This window comes from Microcebus murinus, chromosome 20, assembly GCF_040939455.1.
Source record: "Microcebus murinus isolate Inina chromosome 20, M.murinus_Inina_mat1.0, whole genome shotgun sequence".
Taxonomy (NCBI): Eukaryota; Metazoa; Chordata; class Mammalia; order Primates; family Cheirogaleidae; genus Microcebus; species Microcebus murinus.
The window spans coordinates 1,615,811-1,635,681 of record NC_134123.1 but is presented as its reverse complement, the minus strand read 5'-3'; the positions used below and the strand labels follow the sequence as shown (position 1 = coordinate 1,635,681).

At 64.3% G+C, this 19,871-nt stretch overlaps 6 pseudogenes; all 6 read left to right on the top strand.

The window, feature by feature from the left end:
* Positions 1 to 1,377: 1,377 nt before the first annotated feature.
* LOC142862913 (uncharacterized) lies at positions 1,378 to 1,496 on the top strand (annotated as a pseudogene).
* Positions 1,497 to 5,051: 3,555 nt separating this feature from the next.
* On the top strand, positions 5,052 to 5,170 carry LOC142862912 (uncharacterized; annotated as a pseudogene).
* Positions 5,171 to 8,723: 3,553 nt separating this feature from the next.
* LOC142862911 (uncharacterized) lies at positions 8,724 to 8,842 on the top strand (annotated as a pseudogene).
* A 3,546-nt stretch (positions 8,843 to 12,388) lies between these two features.
* LOC142862910 (uncharacterized) lies at positions 12,389 to 12,507 on the top strand (annotated as a pseudogene).
* A 3,539-nt stretch (positions 12,508 to 16,046) lies between these two features.
* On the top strand, positions 16,047 to 16,165 carry LOC142862872 (uncharacterized; annotated as a pseudogene).
* A 3,545-nt stretch (positions 16,166 to 19,710) lies between these two features.
* Positions 19,711 to 19,829, top strand: LOC142862909 (uncharacterized; annotated as a pseudogene).
* The last annotated feature ends 42 nt before the right edge of the window (positions 19,830 to 19,871 follow it).

Below are 19,871 nucleotides of genomic sequence, written 5' to 3'. Positions count from 1 at the left end.
CCAGGATTCTCCTGCGGGTGACTTCTTAAAGTCTGGCCCCTGGATGGAGGGGCACCGGGAGTAGAGGAGCCGGAAGCGGAAGGGGGTGCCCATGCGAGGGGACATTTTCAGGCCAAGTACCAGCTTCAGCCTGATCCTCCTGGGAACCCCGGGGTGTACGTCACACCTCCTGGTTGTCCCGCTCTGAGACAAGGAGCCGGGCTTCGCATTCCCACAGCAGCCAGTCGTGGGCTGAGGACACCTGGGGCCTTGGGAACTCCCTGGCTTCTCTTTGGATTACCATTTGGAGCTGCTCGGGAATCCTGCCGCCACACACACCCGAGTGCAGGTGTCTTCTGCACAGACTGCGGGCCTCGCGCTTCTGAATGCCACTGGCTCGCCACCCACCCACGGGTGAACCTGGTCAGGGTGCTTTCTCTAAGGAGCAGACTCTGATCCGGGCGGGCTACCGGTGTCTCTGTTTGCTCGTTTCTTTCTTCCATTTCGGGAAAGTCTTCCTTACTGGGTGTGGAAATCTCCTATGCCTTTCCTCGCCTATTCTGTCAGCTTTAAAATTCTCTTTCAGTTGCCACCCTCACAGATGGATTAGGAAACTCTTTTCGGTGCATTCATTAGTGAAATGACCTCAAGGAAGCTCGAATCCAATATCTAATCGCCGGCTTTTAGCAAGTCCACACCCGAGGGTGGTTGGGGTCCAATCCAGCCCCGGGCCAGGCCCAGGCCCCTTGGACTGGGCCACAGGAGGACACAGAGCAGGGTCCCGGCCGCCACGGGAGCGGTGCCGGCAGTTCTCCAAGGGCTTGGGGGTTTTCCAGAGGTAGGAGATGGAGGGGACTGATTTCTCCAGCGCCCCCCAAACCACCCCGCCCCGCCCCACCCCAGCCATGGGACACATCCCGAGAGACGCCCCTACACTCGCTCCCCTCCCCCATGCGCTGTGCCCCAGCCCTGGCCCTGGGGAATAGGCGGCAGCCCACCCACAGGGCGGGGGCGCAGCTGACAGGGGTTGTGCGGGAGGGCGGCCCCTGGCTGGGGTCAAAGGGTGAGCGCGCGTGCGCAGTCAGCGGCCGCGCGCTGGGGGTGGGGGCGGGTAGGTGAAGGAGGCGAGGTGAGGAGAGGAGGGGGGCTGGAAGGTCTCCACCTTGGCGGGTCCAGCCGTGGAGGCGCATCGTGTCTGTGTGTGTGTGTGTGTGTGTGTGTGTGTGTGTGTGTGTAGACAGCCCCCCACCCCACCCCGCCCCGCCCCGTCCCTCACCTCAGTCCTCCGGAGTCCGCCCGACCGGGCCGGCGAACTCCACAGGCCCGGCGCGGGTCAGCGCTATCGCGGGGAAGCGCGGTGAGGCTGGCCTCTTGAGCGGGGCAGGGGCGCCCTCCGCGGTCTACGGCCACACCACCCCGAACGCGCCCCATCTCGTCTGCTCTCAGAAGCTAAGCAGCGTCGGGCCTGGTTAGTACTTGGATGGGAGACCGCCTGGGAATCCCGGGTGCCCTAGGCTTTTTTTTTTTTTTTTTTTTTTTGCCTGTTGCTCTGTCCCCTTGCTGGGAGCGCGGCGGCGGGGCGGCCGTCCGGCGGATCACCCCCACCCTCAGCGCCCGCCGCGGTGCCTGCCGCCCCAGCCCGCACCGTGGGGCCTCCTCTTGTCCCAAGCCGGGACACCGCCGCCACGGGGCAGCATGCGTGCCATCTGGACTGTCAGGTCTCAGACCAAAGGTCTGGTCTGTGGGAACCGCCACGCTGGAGGAAACCTCGAGAGTCTGAGAGGGGAGGGGGTTCCGGAAGGATTCCAGGATGTCACTTTGAGCGAGTATGTGACCAGAACTCGTCCCGTTGCTTTTGGGGTTCTATGGGCTACACGCAGGAATCTCTGGTGGTGGCACTGGAGGTTGGGGGATCCGGAGTCACACCCAGACCTGCTCGACAGGCCTCCTTTTACTTTTCTTTTCGGATTCATTTTCTTAGAAAGTGTCTCTTATCTCTATGATTGCATTTTCTTTTCTCTCTCTTTTCAAGCAGATGATGGGAGTACAAGTATTGAGGTGACATGTGTTGCCCGTGCCCCCCTCCCCCCTGTCTCCTTATTTATTTCTCATTTTCTCCCAGCGTATTGTGGGGGTACCAATGTTCAGGTCGGGTGCATTGCTCTTTCCCCGCCTCCCCCCTCGGGTCAGAGCTTCAAGTGCGCCCATCCCCCAGTCGGTGCGCACCCACCCCCTCCCTAATGGATGTGTATGCCCACCCCCTCCCCACGCCCGCCCGACACCCACCCGATGAAGGTGATTCCTCGCTGTCCACTTAGGTGTCCATCCGTTCGTACCAATTTGCCGGTGAGCGCGCGCACGTGGTGCTCGTGTGTCCGTTCTTGGGATACCTGGCCTACTGGAACGGGTTCCAGCTCTGGCCAGGAGAACACGAGAGGCGCCCTCTCACCGCTGCTCCTCATAGCCGAATGGCACTCCGTGGTGTCCACGCGCCGCATGTTATTAATGCACTCCTGGATGGATGGGCACTCGGGTCGCTTCCACATCTTTGCGATTGTGAATTGTGCCCTAACTGTCACCCCACCCCTTACCCAGCCCGTCTCCTCTGCCCCTGCCTGACGCGCTCCTCCCCCGCCAGGCCCGTCACTGTCCTCGGCCCCTGCCCCTGCCTGACCGGCCCCATCCCGCCCCGGCCCGTCACCGTCACCGTCACCGTCACCGTCACCGTCCTCTGCCCCTGCCTGACAGGCTCCTCCCCGCCCGGCCCACCACCTGGGCCACTGCCTGACTCGCTCCTCCCCGGCCAGGCCCGTCACTGTCCTGGGCCCCTGCCTGACCGGCTCCTTCCCGCCCGGCCTGTCACCGTCCTCGGCCCCTGCCTGACACGCTCCTCCCCGCCCGTCACCGTCCTCGGCCCCTGCCTGACCGGCTCCTCCGTCGCCTGGGCCTTCCAGGGGCTTGGTGTGGACCCTGCTTCCAGGAAGCCCTCCAGGAACCCGGCAGCAGGGCGGCCGCAGCAGTCTGGCGCGCAGGCATCGCTAAGTCCCCTGCCGGGGACGGGGACGTGCCCCGCTGTGCCGCGGGGGCCCAGCCTGGTGTCTTCCCTGAGGCCCTGGGGCTGCCGCTCCCCGCAAGGGGAGAGCCTCGGAGGTGGGGACCGCCTCCTGATGGGGACGTCCACGCAGCTCTCCTCGTCGGATTCCGGGGCTCTCTGTCCTGCCTGAAGGCCCAGCTGGCCTGCGGGTCCTTAGAGTGGCAGAAACATCCTCAAACTGATATTGCGAGTCCGGTGGTCGTCTGCACTTTTGTGCTGGGCACCCCAGGGAGGCCCAGGGGCTGGCTGGACAACGCGGTCTGCTCGGGGGCTTTGGAGGAGCACCCGATGCCCTTTGGACTTTGGTAGCAGCGTCTCAGGTGTCTCTGAGCCCTGCGCCATGTCGGGGAGGAGGCGGGAGGGGCCGCGACCTGCAGTCGTGTTCCCGGGGTGGCACGGCATGTGGCTTCTTCCACAGGCTGCTTGGCCTGGGCTCCCTGCACCTGGGCCTTTGGGGGACTGGCCCTGTGCTTGCCAACGCTTCCTGCAGGGACCCGGAGCTGGGAGGTGGCATCTCCCAGCCCTGGGCCGGGCAGAGCCCCAGCGGGCCATGCCCACAACCTCTCTCAGCACGGGTCCCCCAGAAGGCTCCTTTGGGACCAGGATTCTCCTGCGGGTGACTTCTTAAAGTCTGGCCCCTGGATGGAGGGGCACCGGGAGTAGAGGAGCCGGAAGCGGAAGGGGGTGCCCATGCGAGGGGACATTTTCAGGCCAAGTACCAGCTTCAGCCTGATCCTCCTGGGAACCCCGGGGTGTACGTCACACCTCCTGGTTGTCCCGCTCTGAGACAAGGAGCCGGGCTTCGCATTCCCACAGCAGCCAGTCGTGGGCTGAGGACACCTGGGGCCTTGGGAACTCCCTGGCTTCTCTTTGGATTACCATTTGGAGCTGCTCGGGAATCCTGCCGCCACACACACCCGAGTGCAGGTGTCTTCTGCACAGACTGCGGGCCTCGCGCTTCTGAATGCCACTGGCTCGCCACCCACCCACGGGTGAACCTGGTCAGGGTGCTTTCTCTAAGGAGCAGACTCTGATCCGGGCGGGCTACCGGTGTCTCTGTTTGCTCGTTTCTTTCTTCCATTTCGGGAAAGTCTTCCTTACTGGGTGTGGAAATCTCCTATGCCTTTCCTCGCCTATTCTGTCAGCTTTAAAATTCTCTTTCAGTTGCCACCCTCACAGATGGATTAGGAAACTCTTTTCGGTGCATTCATTAGTGAAATGACCTCAAGGAAGCTCGAATCCAATATCTAATCGCCGGCTTTTAGCAAGTCCACACCCGAGGGTGGTTGGGGTCCAATCCAGCCCCGGGCCAGGCCCAGGCCCCTTGGACTGGGCCACAGGAGGACACAGAGCAGGGTCCCGGCCGCCACGGGAGCGGTGCCGGCAGTTCTCCAAGGGCTTGGGGGTTTTCCAGAGGTAGGAGATGGAGGGGACTGATTTCTCCAGCGCCCCCCAAACCACCCCGCCCCGCCCCACCCCAGCCATGGGACACATCCCGAGAGACGCCCCTACACTCGCTCCCCTCCCCCATGCGCTGTGCCCCAGCCCTGGCCCTGGGGAATAGGCGGCAGCCCACCCACAGGGCGGGGGCGCAGCTGACAGGGGTTGTGCGGGAGGGCGGCCCCTGGCTGGGGTCAAAGGGTGAGCGCGCGTGCGCAGTCAGCGGCCGCGCGCTGGGGGTGGGGGCGGGTAGGTGAAGGAGGCGAGGTGAGGAGAGGAGGGGGGCTGGAAGGTCTCCACCTTGGCGGGTCCAGCCGTGGAGGCGCATCGTGTCTGTGTGTGTGTGTGTGTGTGTGTGTGTGTGTGTGTGTGTGTAGACAGCCCCCCACCCCACCCCGCCCCGCCCCGTCCCTCACCTCAGTCCTCCGGAGTCCGCCCGACCGGGCCGGCGAACTCCACAGGCCCGGCGCGGGTCAGCGCTATCGCGGGGAAGCGCGGTGAGGCTGGCCTCTTGAGCGGGGCAGGGGCGCCCTCCGCGGTCTACGGCCACACCACCCCGAACGCGCCCCATCTCGTCTGCTCTCAGAAGCTAAGCAGCGTCGGGCCTGGTTAGTACTTGGATGGGAGACCGCCTGGGAATCCCGGGTGCCCTAGGCTTTTTTTTTTTTTTTTTTTTTTTGCCTGTTGCTCTGTCCCCTTGCTGGGAGCGCGGCGGCGGGGCGGCCGTCCGGCGGATCACCCCCACCCTCAGCGCCCGCCGCGGTGCCTGCCGCCCCAGCCCGCACCGTGGGGCCTCCTCTTGTCCCAAGCCGGGACACCGCCGCCACGGGGCAGCATGCGTGCCATCTGGACTGTCAGGTCTCAGACCAAAGGTCTGGTCTGTGGGAACCGCCACGCTGGAGGAAACCTCGAGAGTCTGAGAGGGGAGGGGGTTCCGGAAGGATTCCAGGATGTCACTTTGAGCGAGTATGTGACCAGAACTCGTCCCGTTGCTTTTGGGGTTCTATGGGCTACACGCAGGAATCTCTGGTGGTGGCACTGGAGGTTGGGGGATCCGGAGTCACACCCAGACCTGCTCGACAGGCCTCCTTTTACTTTTCTTTTCGGATTCATTTTCTTAGAAAGTGTCTCTTATCTCTATGATTGCATTTTCTTTTCTCTCTCTTTTCAAGCAGATGATGGGAGTACAAGTATTGAGGTGACATGTGTTGCCCGTGCCCCCCTCCCCCCTGTCTCCTTATTTATTTCTCATTTTCTCCCAGCGTATTGTGGGGGTACCAATGTTCAGGTCGGGTGCATTGCTCTTTCCCCGCCTCCCCCCTCGGGTCAGAGCTTCAAGTGCGCCCATCCCCCAGTCGGTGCGCACCCACCCCCTCCCTAATGGATGTGTATGCCCACCCCCTCCCCACGCCCGCCCGACACCCACCCGATGAAGGTGATTCCTCGCTGTCCACTTAGGCGTCCATCCGTTCGTACCAATTTGCCGGTGAGCGCGCGCACGTGGTGCTCGTGTGTCCGTTCTTGGGATACCTGGCCTACTGGAACGGGTTCCAGCTCTGGCCAGGAGAACACGAGAGGCGCCCTCTCACCGCTGCTCCTCATAGCCGAATGGCACTCCGTGGTGTCCACGCGCCGCATGTTATTAATGCACTCCTGGATGGATGGGCACTCGGGTCGCTTCCACATCTTTGCGATTGTGAATTGTGCCCTAACTGTCACCCCACCCCTTACCCAGCCCGTCTCCTCTGCCCCTGCCTGACGCGCTCCTCCCCCGCCAGGCCCGTCACTGTCCTCGGCCCCTGCCCCTGCCTGACCGGCCCCATCCCGCCCCGGCCCGTCACCGTCACCGTCACCGTCACCGTCACCGTCCTCTGCCCCTGCCTGACAGGCTCCTCCCCGCCCGGCCCACCACCTGGGCCACTGCCTGACTCGCTCCTCCCCGGCCAGGCCCGTCACTGTCCTGGGCCCCTGCCTGACCGGCTCCTTCCCGCCCGGCCTGTCACCGTCCTCGGCCCCTGCCTGACACGCTCCTCCCCGCCCGTCACCGTCCTCGGCCCCTGCCTGACCGGCTCCTCCGTCGCCTGGGCCTTCCAGGGGCTTGGTGTGGACCCTGCTTCCAGGAAGCCCTCCAGGAACCCGGCAGCAGGGCGGCCGCAGCAGTCTGGCGCGCAGGCATCGCTAAGTCCCCTGCCGGGGACGGGGACGTGCCCCGCTGTGCCGCGGGGGCCCAGCCTGGTGTCTTCCCTGAGGCCCTGGGGCTGCCGCTCCCCGCAAGGGGAGAGCCTCGGAGGTGGGGACCGCCTCCTGATGGGGACGTCCACGCAGCTCTCCTCGTCGGATTCCGGGGCTCTCTGTCCTGCCTGAAGGCCCAGCTGGCCTGCGGGTCCTTAGAGTGGCAGAAACATCCTCAAACTGATATTGCGAGTCCGGTGGTCGTCTGCACTTTTGTGCTGGGCACCCCAGGGAGGCCCAGGGGCTGGCTGGACAACGCGGTCTGCTCGGGGGCTTTGGAGGAGCACCCGATGCCCTTTGGACTTTGGTAGCAGCGTCTCAGGTGTCTCTGAGCCCTGCGCCATGTCGGGGAGGAGGCGGGAGGGGCCGCGACCTGCAGTCGTGTTCCCGGGGTGGCACGGCATGTGGCTTCTTCCACAGGCTGCTTGGCCTGGGCTCCCTGCACCTGGGCCTTTGGGGGACTGGCCCTGTGCTTGCCAACGCTTCCTGCAGGGACCCGGAGCTGGGAGGTGGCATCTCCCAGCCCTGGGCCGGGCAGAGCCCCAGCGGGCCATGCCCACAACCTCTCTCAGCACGGGTCCCCCAGAAGGCTCCTTTGGGACCAGGATTCTCCTGCGGGTGACTTCTTAAAGTCTGGCCCCTGGATGGAGGGGCACCGGGAGTAGAGGAGCCGGAAGCGGAAGGGGGTGCCCATGCGAGGGGACATTTTCAGGCCAAGTACCAGCTTCAGCCTGATCCTCCTGGGAACCCCGGGGTGTACGTCACACCTCCTGGTTGTCCCGCTCTGAGACAAGGAGCCGGGCTTCGCATTCCCACAGCAGCCAGTCGTGGGCTGAGGACACCTGGGGCCTTGGGAACTCCCTGGCTTCTCTTTGGATTACCATTTGGAGCTGCTCGGGAATCCTGCCGCCACACACACCCGAGTGCAGGTGTCTTCTGCACAGACTGCGGGCCTCGCGCTTCTGAATGCCACTGGCTCGCCACCCACCCACGGGTGAACCTGGTCAGGGTGCTTTCTCTAAGGAGCAGACTCTGATCCGGGCGGGCTACCGGTGTCTCTGTTTGCTCGTTTCTTTCTTCCATTTCGGGAAAGTCTTCCTTACTGGGTGTGGAAATCTCCTATGCCTTTCCTCGCCTATTCTGTCAGCTTTAAAATTCTCTTTCAGTTGCCACCCTCACAGATGGATTAGGAAACTCTTTTCGGTGCATTCATTAGTGAAATGACCTCAAGGAAGCTCGAATCCAATATCTAATCGCCGGCTTTTAGCAAGTCCACACCCGAGGGTGGTTGGGGTCCAATCCAGCCCCGGGCCAGGCCCAGGCCCCTTGGACTGGGCCACAGGAGGACACAGAGCAGGGTCCCGGCCCCCACGGGAGCGGTGCCGGCAGTTCTCCAAGGGCTTGGGGGTTTTCCAGAGGTAGGAGATGGAGGGGACTGATTTCTTCAGCGCCCCCCAAACCACCCCGCCCCGCCCCACCCCAGCCATGGGACACATCCCGAGAGACGCCCCTACACTCGCTCCCCTCCCCCATGCGCTGTGCCCCAGCCCTGGCCCTGGGGAATAGGCGGCAGCCCACCCACAGGGCGGGGGCGCAGCTGACAGGGGTTGTGCGGGAGGGCGGCCCCTGGCTGGGGTCAAAGGGTGAGCGCGCGTGCGCAGTCAGCGGCCGCGCGCTGGGGGTGGGGGCGGGTAGGTGAAGGAGGCGAGGAGAGGAGAGGAGAGGGGCTGGAAGGTCTCCACCTTGGCGGGTCCAGCCGTGGAGGCGCATCGTGTCTGTGTGTGTGTGTGTGTGTGTGTGTGTGTGTGTGTGTGTAGACAGCCCCCCACCCCACCCCGCCCCGCCCCGTCCCTCACCTCAGTCCTCCGGAGTCCGCCCGACCGGGCCGGCGAACTCCACAGGCCCGGCGCGGGTCAGCGCTATCGCGGGGAAGCGCGGTGAGGCTGGCCTCTTGAGCGGGGCAGGGGCGCCCTCCGCGGTCTACGGCCACACCACCCCGAACGCGCCCCATCTCGTCTGCTCTCAGAAGCTAAGCAGCGTCGGGCCTGGTTAGTACTTGGATGGGAGACCGCCTGGGAATCCCGGGTGCCCTAGGCTTTTTTTTTTTTTTTTTTTTTTGCCTGTTGCTCTGTCCCCTTGCTGGGAGCGCGGCGGCGGGGCGGCCGTCCGGCGGATCACCCCCACCCTCAGCGCCCGCCGCGGTGCCTGCCGCCCCAGCCCGCACCGTGGGGCCTCCTCTTGTCCCAAGCCGGGACACCGCCGCCACGGGGCAGCATGCGTGCCATCTGGACTGTCAGGTCTCAGACCAAAGGTCTGGTCTGTGGGAACCGCCACGCTGGAGGAAACCTCGAGAGTCTGAGAGGGGAGGGGGTTCCGGAAGGATTCCAGGATGTCACTTTGAGCGAGTATGTGACCAGAACTCGTCCCGTTGCTTTTGGGGTTCTATGGGCTACACGCAGGAATCTCTGGTGGTGGCACTGGAGGTTGGGGGATCCGGAGTCACACCCAGACCTGCTCGACAGGCCTCCTTTTACTTTTCTTTTCGGATTCATTTTCTTAGAAAGTGTCTCTTATCTCTATGATTGCATTTTCTTTTCTCTCTCTTTTCAAGCAGATGATGGGAGTACAAGTATTGAGGTGACATGTGTTGCCCGTGCCCCCATCCCCCCTGTCTCCTTATTTATTTCTCATTTTCTCCCAGCGTATTGTGGGGGTACCAATGTTCAGGTCGGGTGCATTGCTCTTTCCCCGCCTCCCCCCTCGGGTCAGAGCTTCAAGTGCGCCCATCCCCCAGTCGGTGCGCACCCACCCCCTCCCTAATGGATGTGTATGCCCACCCCCTCCCCACGCCCGCCCGACACCCACCCGATGAAGGTGATTCCTCGCTGTCCACTTAGGCGTCCATCCGTTCGTACCAATTTGCCGGTGAGCGCGCGCACGTGGTGCTCGTGTGTCCGTTCTTGGGATACCTGGCCTACTGGAACGGGTTCCAGCTCTGGCCAGGAGAACACGAGAGGCGCCCTCTCACCACTGCTCCTCATAGCCGAATGGCACTCCGTGGTGTCCACGCGCCGCATGTTATTAATGCACTCCTGGATGGATGGGCACTCGGGTCGCTTCCACATCTTTGCGATTGTAAATTGTGCCCTAACTGTCACCCTACCCCTTACCCAGCCCGTCTCCTCTGCCCCTGCCTGACGCGCTCCTCCCCCGCCAGGCCCGTCACTGTCCTCGGCCCCTGCCCCTGCCTGACCGGCCCCTTCCCGCCCCGGCCCGTCACCGTCACCGTCACCGTCACCGTCCTCTGCCCCTGCCTGACAGGCTCCTCCCCGCCCGGCCCACCACCTGGGCCACTGCCTGACTCGCTCCTCCCCGGCCAGGCCCGTCACTGTCCTGGGCCCCTGCCTGACCGGCTCCTTCCCGCCCGGCCTGTCACCGTCCTCGGCCCCTGCCTGACACGCTCCTCCCCGCCCGTCACCGTCCTCGGCCCCTGCCTGACCGGCTCCTCCGTCGCCTGGGCCTTCCAGGGGCTTGGTGTGGACGCTGCTTCCAGGAAGCCCTCCAGGAACCCGGCAGCAGGGCGGCCGCAGCAGTCTGGCGCGCAGGCATCGCTAAGTCCCCTGCCGGGGACGGGGACGTGCCCCGCTGTGCCGCGGGGGCCCAGCCTGGTGTCTTCCCTGAGGCCCTGGGGCTGCCGCTCCCCGCAAGGGGAGAGCCTCGGAGGTGGGGACCGCCTCCTGATGGGGACGTCCAAGCAGCTCTCCTCGTCGGATTCCGGGGCTCTCTGTCCTGCCTGAAGGCCCAGCTGGCCTGCGGGTCCTTAGAGTGGCAGAAACATCCTCAAACTGATATTGCGAGTCCGGTGGTCGTCTGCACTTTTGTGCTGGGCACCCCAGGGAGGCCCAGGGGCTGGCTGGACAACGCGGTCTGCTCGGGGGCTTTGGAGGAGCACCCGATGCCCTTTGGACTTTGGTAGCAGCGTCTCAGGTGTCTCTGAGCCCTGCGCCATGTCGGGGAGGAGGCGGGAGGGGCCGCGACCTGCAGTCGTGTTCCCGGGGTGGCACGGCATGTGGCTTCTTCCACAGGCTGCTTGGCCTGGGCTCCCTGCACCTGGGCCTTTGGGGGACTGGCCCTGTGCTTGCCAACGCTTCCTGCAGGGACCCGGAGCTGGGAGGTGGCATCTCCCAGCCCTGGGCCGGGCAGAGCCCCAGCGGGCCATGCCCACAACCTCTCTCAGCACGGGTCCCCCAGAAGGCTCCTTTGGGACCAGGATTCTCCTGCGGGTGACTTCTTAAAGTCTGGCCCCTGGATGGAGGGGCACCGGGAGTAGAGGAGCCGGAAGCGGAAGGGGGTGCCCATGCGAGGGGACATTTTCAGGCCAAGTACCAGCTTCAGCCTGATCCTCCTGGGAACCCCGGGGTGTACGTCACACCTCCTGGTTGTCCCGCTCTGAGACAAGGAGCCGGGCTTCGCATTCCCACAGCAGCCAGTCGTGGGCTGAGGACACCTGGGGCCTTGGGAACTCCCTGGCTTCTCTTTGGATTACCATTTGGAGCTGCTCGGGAATCCTGCCGCCACACACACCCGAGTGCAGGTGTCTTCTGCACAGACTGCGGGCCTCGCGCTTCTGAATGCCACTGGCTCGCCACCCACCCACGGGTGAACCTGGTCAGGGTGCTTTCTCTAAGGAGCAGACTCTGATCCGGGCGGGCTACCGGTGTCTCTGTTTGCTCGTTTCTTTCTTCCATTTCGGGAAAGTCTTCCTTACTGGGTGTGGAAATCTCCTATGCCTTTCCTCGCCTATTCTGTCAGCTTTAAAATTCTCTTTCAGTTGCCACCCTCACAGATGGATTAGGAAACTCTTTTCGGTGCATTCATTAGTGAAATGACCTCAAGGAAGCTCGAATCCAATATCTAATCGCCGGCTTTTAGCAAGTCCACACCCGAGGGTGGTTGGGGTCCAATCCAGCCCCGGGCCAGGCCCAGGCCCCTTGGACTGGGCCACAGGAGGACACAGAGCAGGGTCCCGGCCCCCACGGGAGCGGTGCCGGCAGTTCTCCAAGGGCTTGGGGGTTTTCCAGAGGTAGGAGATGGAGGGGACTGATTTCTTCAGCGCCCCCCAAACCACCCCGCCCCGCCCCACCCCAGCCATGGGACACATCCCGAGAGACGCCCCTACACTCGCTCCCCTCCCCCATGCGCTGTGCCCCAGCCCTGGCCCTGGGGAATAGGCGGCAGCCCACCCACAGGGCGGGGGCGCAGCTGACAGGGGTTGTGCGGGAGGGCGGCCCCTGGCTGGGGTCAAAGGGTGAGCGCGCGTGCGCAGTCAGCGGCCGCGCGCTGGGGGTGGGGGCGGGTAGGTGAAGGAGGCGAGGAGAGGAGAGGAGAGGGGCTGGAAGGTCTCCACCTTGGCGGGTCCAGCCGTGGAGGCGCATCGTGTCTGTGTGTGTGTGTGTGTGTGTGTGTGTGTGTGTGTGTGTAGACAGCCCCCCACCCCACCCCGCCCCGCCCCGTCCCTCACCTCAGTCCTCCGGAGTCCGCCCGACCGGGCCGGCGAACTCCACAGGCCCGGCGCGGGTCAGCGCTATCGCGGGGAAGCGCGGTGAGGCTGGCCTCTTGAGCGGGGCAGGGGCGCCCTCCGCGGTCTACGGCCACACCACCCCGAACGCGCCCCATCTCGTCTGCTCTCAGAAGCTAAGCAGCGTCGGGCCTGGTTAGTACTTGGATGGGAGACCGCCTGGGAATCCCGGGTGCCCTAGGCTTTTTTTTTTTTTTTTTTTTTTGCCTGTTGCTCTGTCCCCTTGCTGGGAGCGCGGCGGCGGGGCGGCCGTCCGGCGGATCACCCCCACCCTCAGCGCCCGCCGCGGTGCCTGCCGCCCCAGCCCGCACCGTGGGGCCTCCTCTTGTCCCAAGCCGGGACACCGCCGCCACGGGGCAGCATGCGTGCCATCTGGACTGTCAGGTCTCAGACCAAAGGTCTGGTCTGTGGGAACCGCCACGCTGGAGGAAACCTCGAGAGTCTGAGAGGGGAGGGGGTTCCGGAAGGATTCCAGGATGTCACTTTGAGCGAGTATGTGACCAGAACTCGTCCCGTTGCTTTTGGGGTTCTATGGGCTACACGCAGGAATCTCTGGTGGTGGCACTGGAGGTTGGGGGATCCGGAGTCACACCCAGACCTGCTCGACAGGCCTCCTTTTACTTTTCTTTTCGGATTCATTTTCTTAGAAAGTGTCTCTTATCTCTATGATTGCATTTTCTTTTCTCTCTCTTTTCAAGCAGATGATGGGAGTACAAGTATTGAGGTGACATGTGTTGCCCGTGCCCCCATCCCCCCTGTCTCCTTATTTATTTCTCATTTTCTCCCAGCGTATTGTGGGGGTACCAATGTTCAGGTCGGGTGCATTGCTCTTTCCCCGCCTCCCCCCTCGGGTCAGAGCTTCAAGTGCGCCCATCCCCCAGTCGGTGCGCACCCACCCCCTCCCTAATGGATGTGTATGCCCACCCCCTCCCCACGCCCGCCCGACACCCACCCGATGAAGGTGATTCCTCGCTGTCCACTTAGGTGTCCATCCGTTCGTACCAATTTGCCGGTGAGCGCGCGCACGTGGTGCTCGTGTGTCCGTTCTTGGGATACCTGGCCTACTGGAACGGGTTCCAGCTCTGGCCAGGAGAACACGAGAGGCGCCCTCTCACCACTGCTCCTCATAGCCGAATGGCACTCCGTGGTGTCCACGCGCCGCATGTTATTAATGCACTCCTGGATGGATGGGCACTCGGGTCGCTTCCACATCTTTGCGATTGTAAATTGTGCCCTAACTGTCACCCTACCCCTTACCCAGCCCGTCTCCTCTGCCCCTGCCTGACGCGCTCCTCCCCCGCCAGGCCCGTCACTGTCCTCGGCCCCTGCCCCTGCCTGACCGGCCCCTTCCCGCCCCGGCCCGTCACCGTCACCGTCACCGTCCTCTGCCCCTGCCTGACAGGCTCCTCCCCGCCCGGCCCACCACCTGGGCCACTGCCTGACTCGCTCCTCCCCGGCCAGGCCCGTCACTGTCCTGGGCCCCTGCCTGACCGGCTCCTTCCCGCCCGGCCTGTCACCGTCCTCGGCCCCTGCCTGACACGCTCCTCCCCGCCCGTCACCGTCCTCGGCCCCTGCCTGACCGGCTCCTCCGTCGCCTGGGCCTTCCAGGGGCTTGGTGTGGACGCTGCTTCCAGGAAGCCCTCCAGGAACCCGGCAGCAGGGCGGCCGCAGCAGTCTGGCGCGCAGGCATCGCTAAGTCCCCTGCCGGGGACGGGGACGTGCCCCGCTGTGCCGCGGGGGCCCAGCCTGGTGTCTTCCCTGAGGCCCTGGGGCTGCCGCTCCCCGCAAGGGGAGAGCCTCGGAGGTGGGGACCGCCTCCTGATGGGGACGTCCACGCAGCTCTCCTCGTCGGATTCCGGGGCTCTCTGTCCTGCCTGAAGGCCCAGCTGGCCTGCGGGTCCTTAGAGTGGCAGAAACATCCTCAAACTGATATTGCGAGTCCGGTGGTCGTCTGCACTTTTGTGCTGGGCACCCCAGGGAGGCCCAGGGGCTGGCTGGACAACGCGGTCTGCTCGGGGGCTTTGGAGGAGCACCCGATGCCCTTTGGACTTTGGTAGCAGCGTCTCAGGTGTCTCTGAGCCCTGCGCCATGTCGGGGAGGAGGCGGGAGGGGCCGCGACCTGCAGTCGTGTTCCCGGGGTGGCACGGCATGTGGCTTCTTCCACAGGCTGCTTGGCCTGGGCTCCCTGCACCTGGGCCTTTGGGGGACTGGCCCTGTTCTTGCCAACGCTTCCTGCAGGGACCCGGAGCTGGGAGGTGGCATCTCCCAGCCCTGGGCCGGGCAGAGCCCCAGCGGGCCATGCCCACAACCTCTCTCAGCACGGGTCCCCCAGAAGGCTCCTTTGGGACCAGGATTCTCCTGCGGGTGACTTCTTAAAGTCTGGCCCCTGGATGGAGGGGCACCGGGAGTAGAGGAGCCGGAAGCGGAAGGGGGTGCCCATGCGAGGGGACATTTTCAGGCCAAGTACCAGCTTCAGCCTGATCCTCCTGGGAACCCCGGGGTGTACGTCACACCTCCTGGTTGTCCCGCTCTGAGACAAGGAGCCGGGCTTCGCATTCCCACAGCAGCCAGTCGTGGGCTGAGGACACCTGGGGCCTTGGGGACTCCCTGGCGTCTCTTTGGATTACCATTTGGAGCTGCTTGGGAATCGTGCCGCCACACACACCCGAGTGCAGGTGTCTTCTGCACAGACTGCGGGCCTCGCGCTTCTGAATGCCACTGGCTCGCCACCCACCCACGGGTGAACCTGGTCAGGGTGCTTTCTCTGAGGAGCCGACTCTGATCCGGGCGGGCTACCGGTGTCTCTGTTTGCTCGTTCCTTTCTTCCATTTCGGGAAAGTCTTCCTTACTGGGTGTGGAAATCTCCTATGCCTTTCCTCGCCTATTCTGTCAGCTTTAAAATTCTCTTTCAGTTGCCACCCTCACAGATGGATTAGGAAACTCTTTTCGGTGCATTCGTTAGTGAAATGACCTCAAGGAAGCTCGAATCCAATATCTAATCGCCGGCTTTTAGCGAGTCCACACCCGAGGGTGGTTGGGGTCCAATCCAGCCCCGGGCCAGGCCCAGGCCCCTTGGACTGGGCCACAGGAGGACACAGAGCAGGGTCCGGGCCCCCACGGTAGCGGTGCCGGCAGTTCTCCAAGGGGTTGGGGGTTTTCCAGAGGTAGGAGATGGAGGGGACTGATTTCTTCAGCGCCCCCCAAACCACCCCGCCCCACCCCAGCCATGGGACACATCCCGAGAGACGCGCCTACACTCGCTCCCCTCCCCCATGCGCTGTGCCCCAGCCCTGGCCCTGGGGAATAGGCGGCAGCCCACCCACAGGGCGGGGGCCCAGCTGACAGGGGTTGTGCGGGAGGGCGGCCCCTGGCTGGGGTCAAAGGGTGAGCGCGCGTGCGCAGTCAGCGGCGGCGCCCTGGGGGTGGGCGCGGGTAGGTGAAGGAGGCGAGGTGAGGAGAGGAGGGGGGCTGGAAGGTCTCCACCTTGGGGGGTCCAGCCGTGGAGGCGCATCGTGTCTGTGTGTGTGTGTGTGTGTGTGTGTGTGTGTGTGTGTGTGTGTAGACAGCCCCCCACCCCACCCCGCCCCGCCCCGTCCCTCACCTCAGTCCTCCGGAGTCCGCCCGACCGGGCCGGCCAACTCCACAGGCCCGGCGTGTGTCAGCGGTATCGCGGGGAAGCGCGGTGAGGCTGGCCTCTTGAGCGGGGCAGGGGCGCCCTCCGCGGTCTACGGCCACACCACCCCGAACGCGCCCCATCTCGTCTGCTCTCAGAAGCTAAGCAGGGTCGGGCCTGGTTAGTACTTGGATGGGAGACCGCCTGGGAATCCCGGGTGCCCTAGGCTTTTTTTTTTTTTTTTCTTATTGCCTGTTGCTCCGTCCCCTTGCTGGGAGCGCGGAGGGGCGGCCGTCCGGCCGATCACCCCCACCCTCAGCGCCCGCCGCGGTGCCTGCCGCCCCAGCCCGCACCGTGGGGCCTCCTCTTGTCCCAAGCCGGGACACCGCCGCCACGGGGCAGCACGCGTGCCATCTGGACTGTCAGGTCTCAGACCAAAGGTCTGGTCTGTGGGAACCGACACGCTGGAGGAAACCTCGAGAGTCTGAGAGGGGAGGGAGTTCCGGAAGGATTCCAGGATGTCACTTTGAGCGAGTTTGTGACCAGAACTCGTCCCGTTGCTTTTGGGGTTCTGTGGGCTACACGTAGGAATATCTGGTGGTGGCACTGGAGGTTGGGGGATCCGGAGTCACACCCAGACCTGCTCGACAGGCCTCCTTTTACTTTTCTTTTCGGATTCATTTTCTTAGAAAGTGTCTCTTATCTCTATGATTGCATTTTCTTTTCTCTCTCTTTTCAAGCAGATGATGGGAGTACAAGTATTGAGGTGACATGTGTTGCCCGTGCCCCCCTCCCCCCTGTGTCCTTATTTATTTCTCATTTTCTCCCAGCGTATTGTGGGGGTACCAATGTTCAGGTCGGGTGCATTGCTCTTTCCCCGCCTCCCCCCTCGGGTCAGAGCTTCAAGTGCGCCCATCCCCCAGTCGATGCGCACCCACCCCCTCCCTAATGGATGTGTACGCCCATCCCCTCCCCACGCCCGCCCCCCGACACCCACCGGATGAAGGTGATTCCTCTCTGTCCACTTAGGTGTCCATCCGTTCCTACCAATTTGCCGGTGAGCGCGCGCACGTGGTGCTCGTGTGTCCGTTCTTGGGACACCTGGCCTACTGGAACGGGTTCCAGCTCTGGCCAGGAGAACACGAGAGGCGCCCTCTCACCGCTGCTCCTCACAGCCGAATGGCACTCCGTGGTGTCCACGCGCCACATGTTATTAATGCACTCCTGGATGGGTGGGCACTCGGGTCGCTTCCACATCTTTGCGATTGTGAATTGTGCCCTACCTGTCACCCTACCCCTTACCCAGCCCGTCTCCTCTGCCCCTGCCTGACGCGCTCCTCCCCCGCCAGGCCCGTCACTGTCCTCGGCCCCTGCCCCTGCCTGACCGGCCCCTTCCCGCCCCGGCCCGTCACCGTCACCGGCCCGTCACCGTCACCGTCGCTGTCCTCTGCCCCTGCCTGACAGGCTCCTCCCCGCCCGGCCCACCACCTGGGCCACTGCCTGACTCGCTCCTCCCCGGCCAGGCCCGTCACTGTCCTGGGCCCCTGCCTGACCGGCTCCTTCCCGCCCGGCCTGTCACCGTCCTCGGCCCCTGCCTGACACGCTCCTCCCCGCCCGTCACCGTCCTCGGCCCCTGCCTGACCGGCTCCTCCGTCGCCTGGGCCTTCCAGGGGCTTGGTGTGGACGCTGCTTCCAGGAAGCCCTCCAGGAACCCGGCAGCAGGGCGGCCGCAGCAGTCTGGCGCAGGCATCGCTAAGTCGCCTGCCGGGGACGGGGACGTGCCCCGCTGTGCCGCGGGGGCCCAGCCTGGTGTCTTCCCTGAGGCCCTGGGGCTGCCGCTCCCCGCAAGGGGAGAGCCTCGGAGGTGGGGACCGCCTCCTGATGGGGACGTCCACGCAGCTCTCCACGTCGGGTTCCGGGGCTCTCTGTCCTGCCTGAAGGCCCAGCTGGCCTGCGGGTCCTTAGAGTGGCAGAAACATCCTCAAACTGATATTGCGAGTCCGGTGGTCGTCTGCACTTTTGTGCTGGGCACCCCAGGGAGGCCCAGGGGCTGGCTGGACAACGCGGTCTGCTCGCTCGGGGGCTTTGGAGGAGCAACCGATGCCCTTTGGACTTTGGTAGCAGCGTCTCAGGTGTCTCTGAGCCCTGCGCCATGTCGGGCAGGAGGCAGGAGGGGCCGCGACCTGCAGTCGTGTTCCCGGGGTGGCACGGCATGTGGCTTCTTCCACAGGCTGCTTGGCCTGGGCTCCCTGCACCTGGGCCTTTGGGGGACTGGCCCTGTTCTTGCCAACGCTTCCTGCAGGGACCCGGAGCTGGGAGGTGGCATCTCCCAGCCCTGGGCCGGGCAGAGCCCCAGCGGGCCATGCCCACAACCTCTCTCAGCACGGGTCCCCCAGAAGGCTCCTTTGGGACCAGGATTCTCCTGCGGGTGACTTCTTAAAGTCTGGCCCCTGGATGGAGGGGCACCGGGAGTAGAGGAGCCGGAAGCGGAAGGGGGTGCCCATGCGAGGGGACATTTTCAGGCCAAGTACCAGCTTCAGCCTGATCCTCCTGGGAACCCCGGGGTGTACGTCACACCTCCTGGTTGTCCCGCTCTGAGACAAGGAGCCGGGCTTCGCATTCCCACAGCAGCCAGTCGTGGGCTGAGGACACCTGGGGCCTTGGGGACTCCCTGGCGTCTCTTTGGATTACCATTTGGAGCTGCTTGGGAATCGTGCCGCCACACACACCCGAGTGCAGGTGTCTTCTGCACAGACTGCGGGCCTCGCGCTTCTGAATGCCACTGGCTCGCCACCCACCCACGGGTGAACCTGGTCAGGGTGCTTTCTCTGAGGAGCCGACTCTGATCCGGGCGGGCTACCGGTGTCTCTGTTTGCTCGTTCCTTTCTTCCATTTCGGGAAAGTCTTCCTTACTGGCTGTGGAAATCTCCTATGCCTTTCCTCGCCTATTCTGTCAGCTTTAAAATTCTCTTTCAGTTGCCACCCTCACAGAAGGATTAGAAAACTCTTTTCGGTGCATTCATTAGTGAAATGACCTCAAGGAAGCTCGAATCCAATATCTAATCGCCGGCTTTTAGCAAGTCCACACCCGAGGGTGGTTGGGGTCCAATCCAGCCCCGGGCCAGGCCCAGGCCCCTTGGACTGGGCCACAGGAGGACACAGAGCAGGGTCCCGGCCCCCACGGGAGCGGTGCCGGCAGTTCTCCAAGGGCTTGGGGGTTTTCCAGAGGTAGGAGATGGAGGGGACTGATTTCTTCAGCGCCCCCCAAACCACCCCGCCCCGCCCCACCCCAGCCATGGGACACATCCCGAGAGACGCCCCTACACTCGCTCCCCTCCCCCATGCGCTGTGCCCCAGCCCTGGCCCTGGGGAATAGGCGGCAGCCCACCCACAGGGCGGGGGCGCAGCTGACAGGGGTTGTGCGGGAGGGCGGCCCCTGGCTGGGGTCAAAGGGTGAGCGCGCGTGCGCAGTCAGCGGCGGCGCCCTGGGGGTGGGCGCGGGTAGGTGAAGGAGGCGAGGTGAGGAGAGGAGGGGGGCTGGAAGGTCTCCACCTTGGGGGGTCCAGCCGTGGAGGCGCATCGTGTCTGTGTGTGTGTGTGTGTGTGTGTGTGTGTGTGTGTAGACAGCCCCCCACCCCGCCCCGTCCCTCACCTCAGTCCTCCGGAGTCCGCCCGACCGGGCCGGCGAACTCCACAGGCCCGGCGTGGGTCAGCGGTATCGCGGGGAAGCGCGGTGAGGCTGGCCTCTTGAGCGGGGCAGGGGCGCCCTCCGCGGTCTACGGCCACACCACCCCGAACGCGCCCCATCTCGTCTGCTCTCAGAAGCTAAGCAGCGTCGGGCCTGGTTAGTACTTGGATGGGAGACCGCCTGGGAATCCCGGGTGCCCTAGGCTTTTTTTTTTTTTTTTTTTATTGCCTGTTGCTCCGTCCCCTTG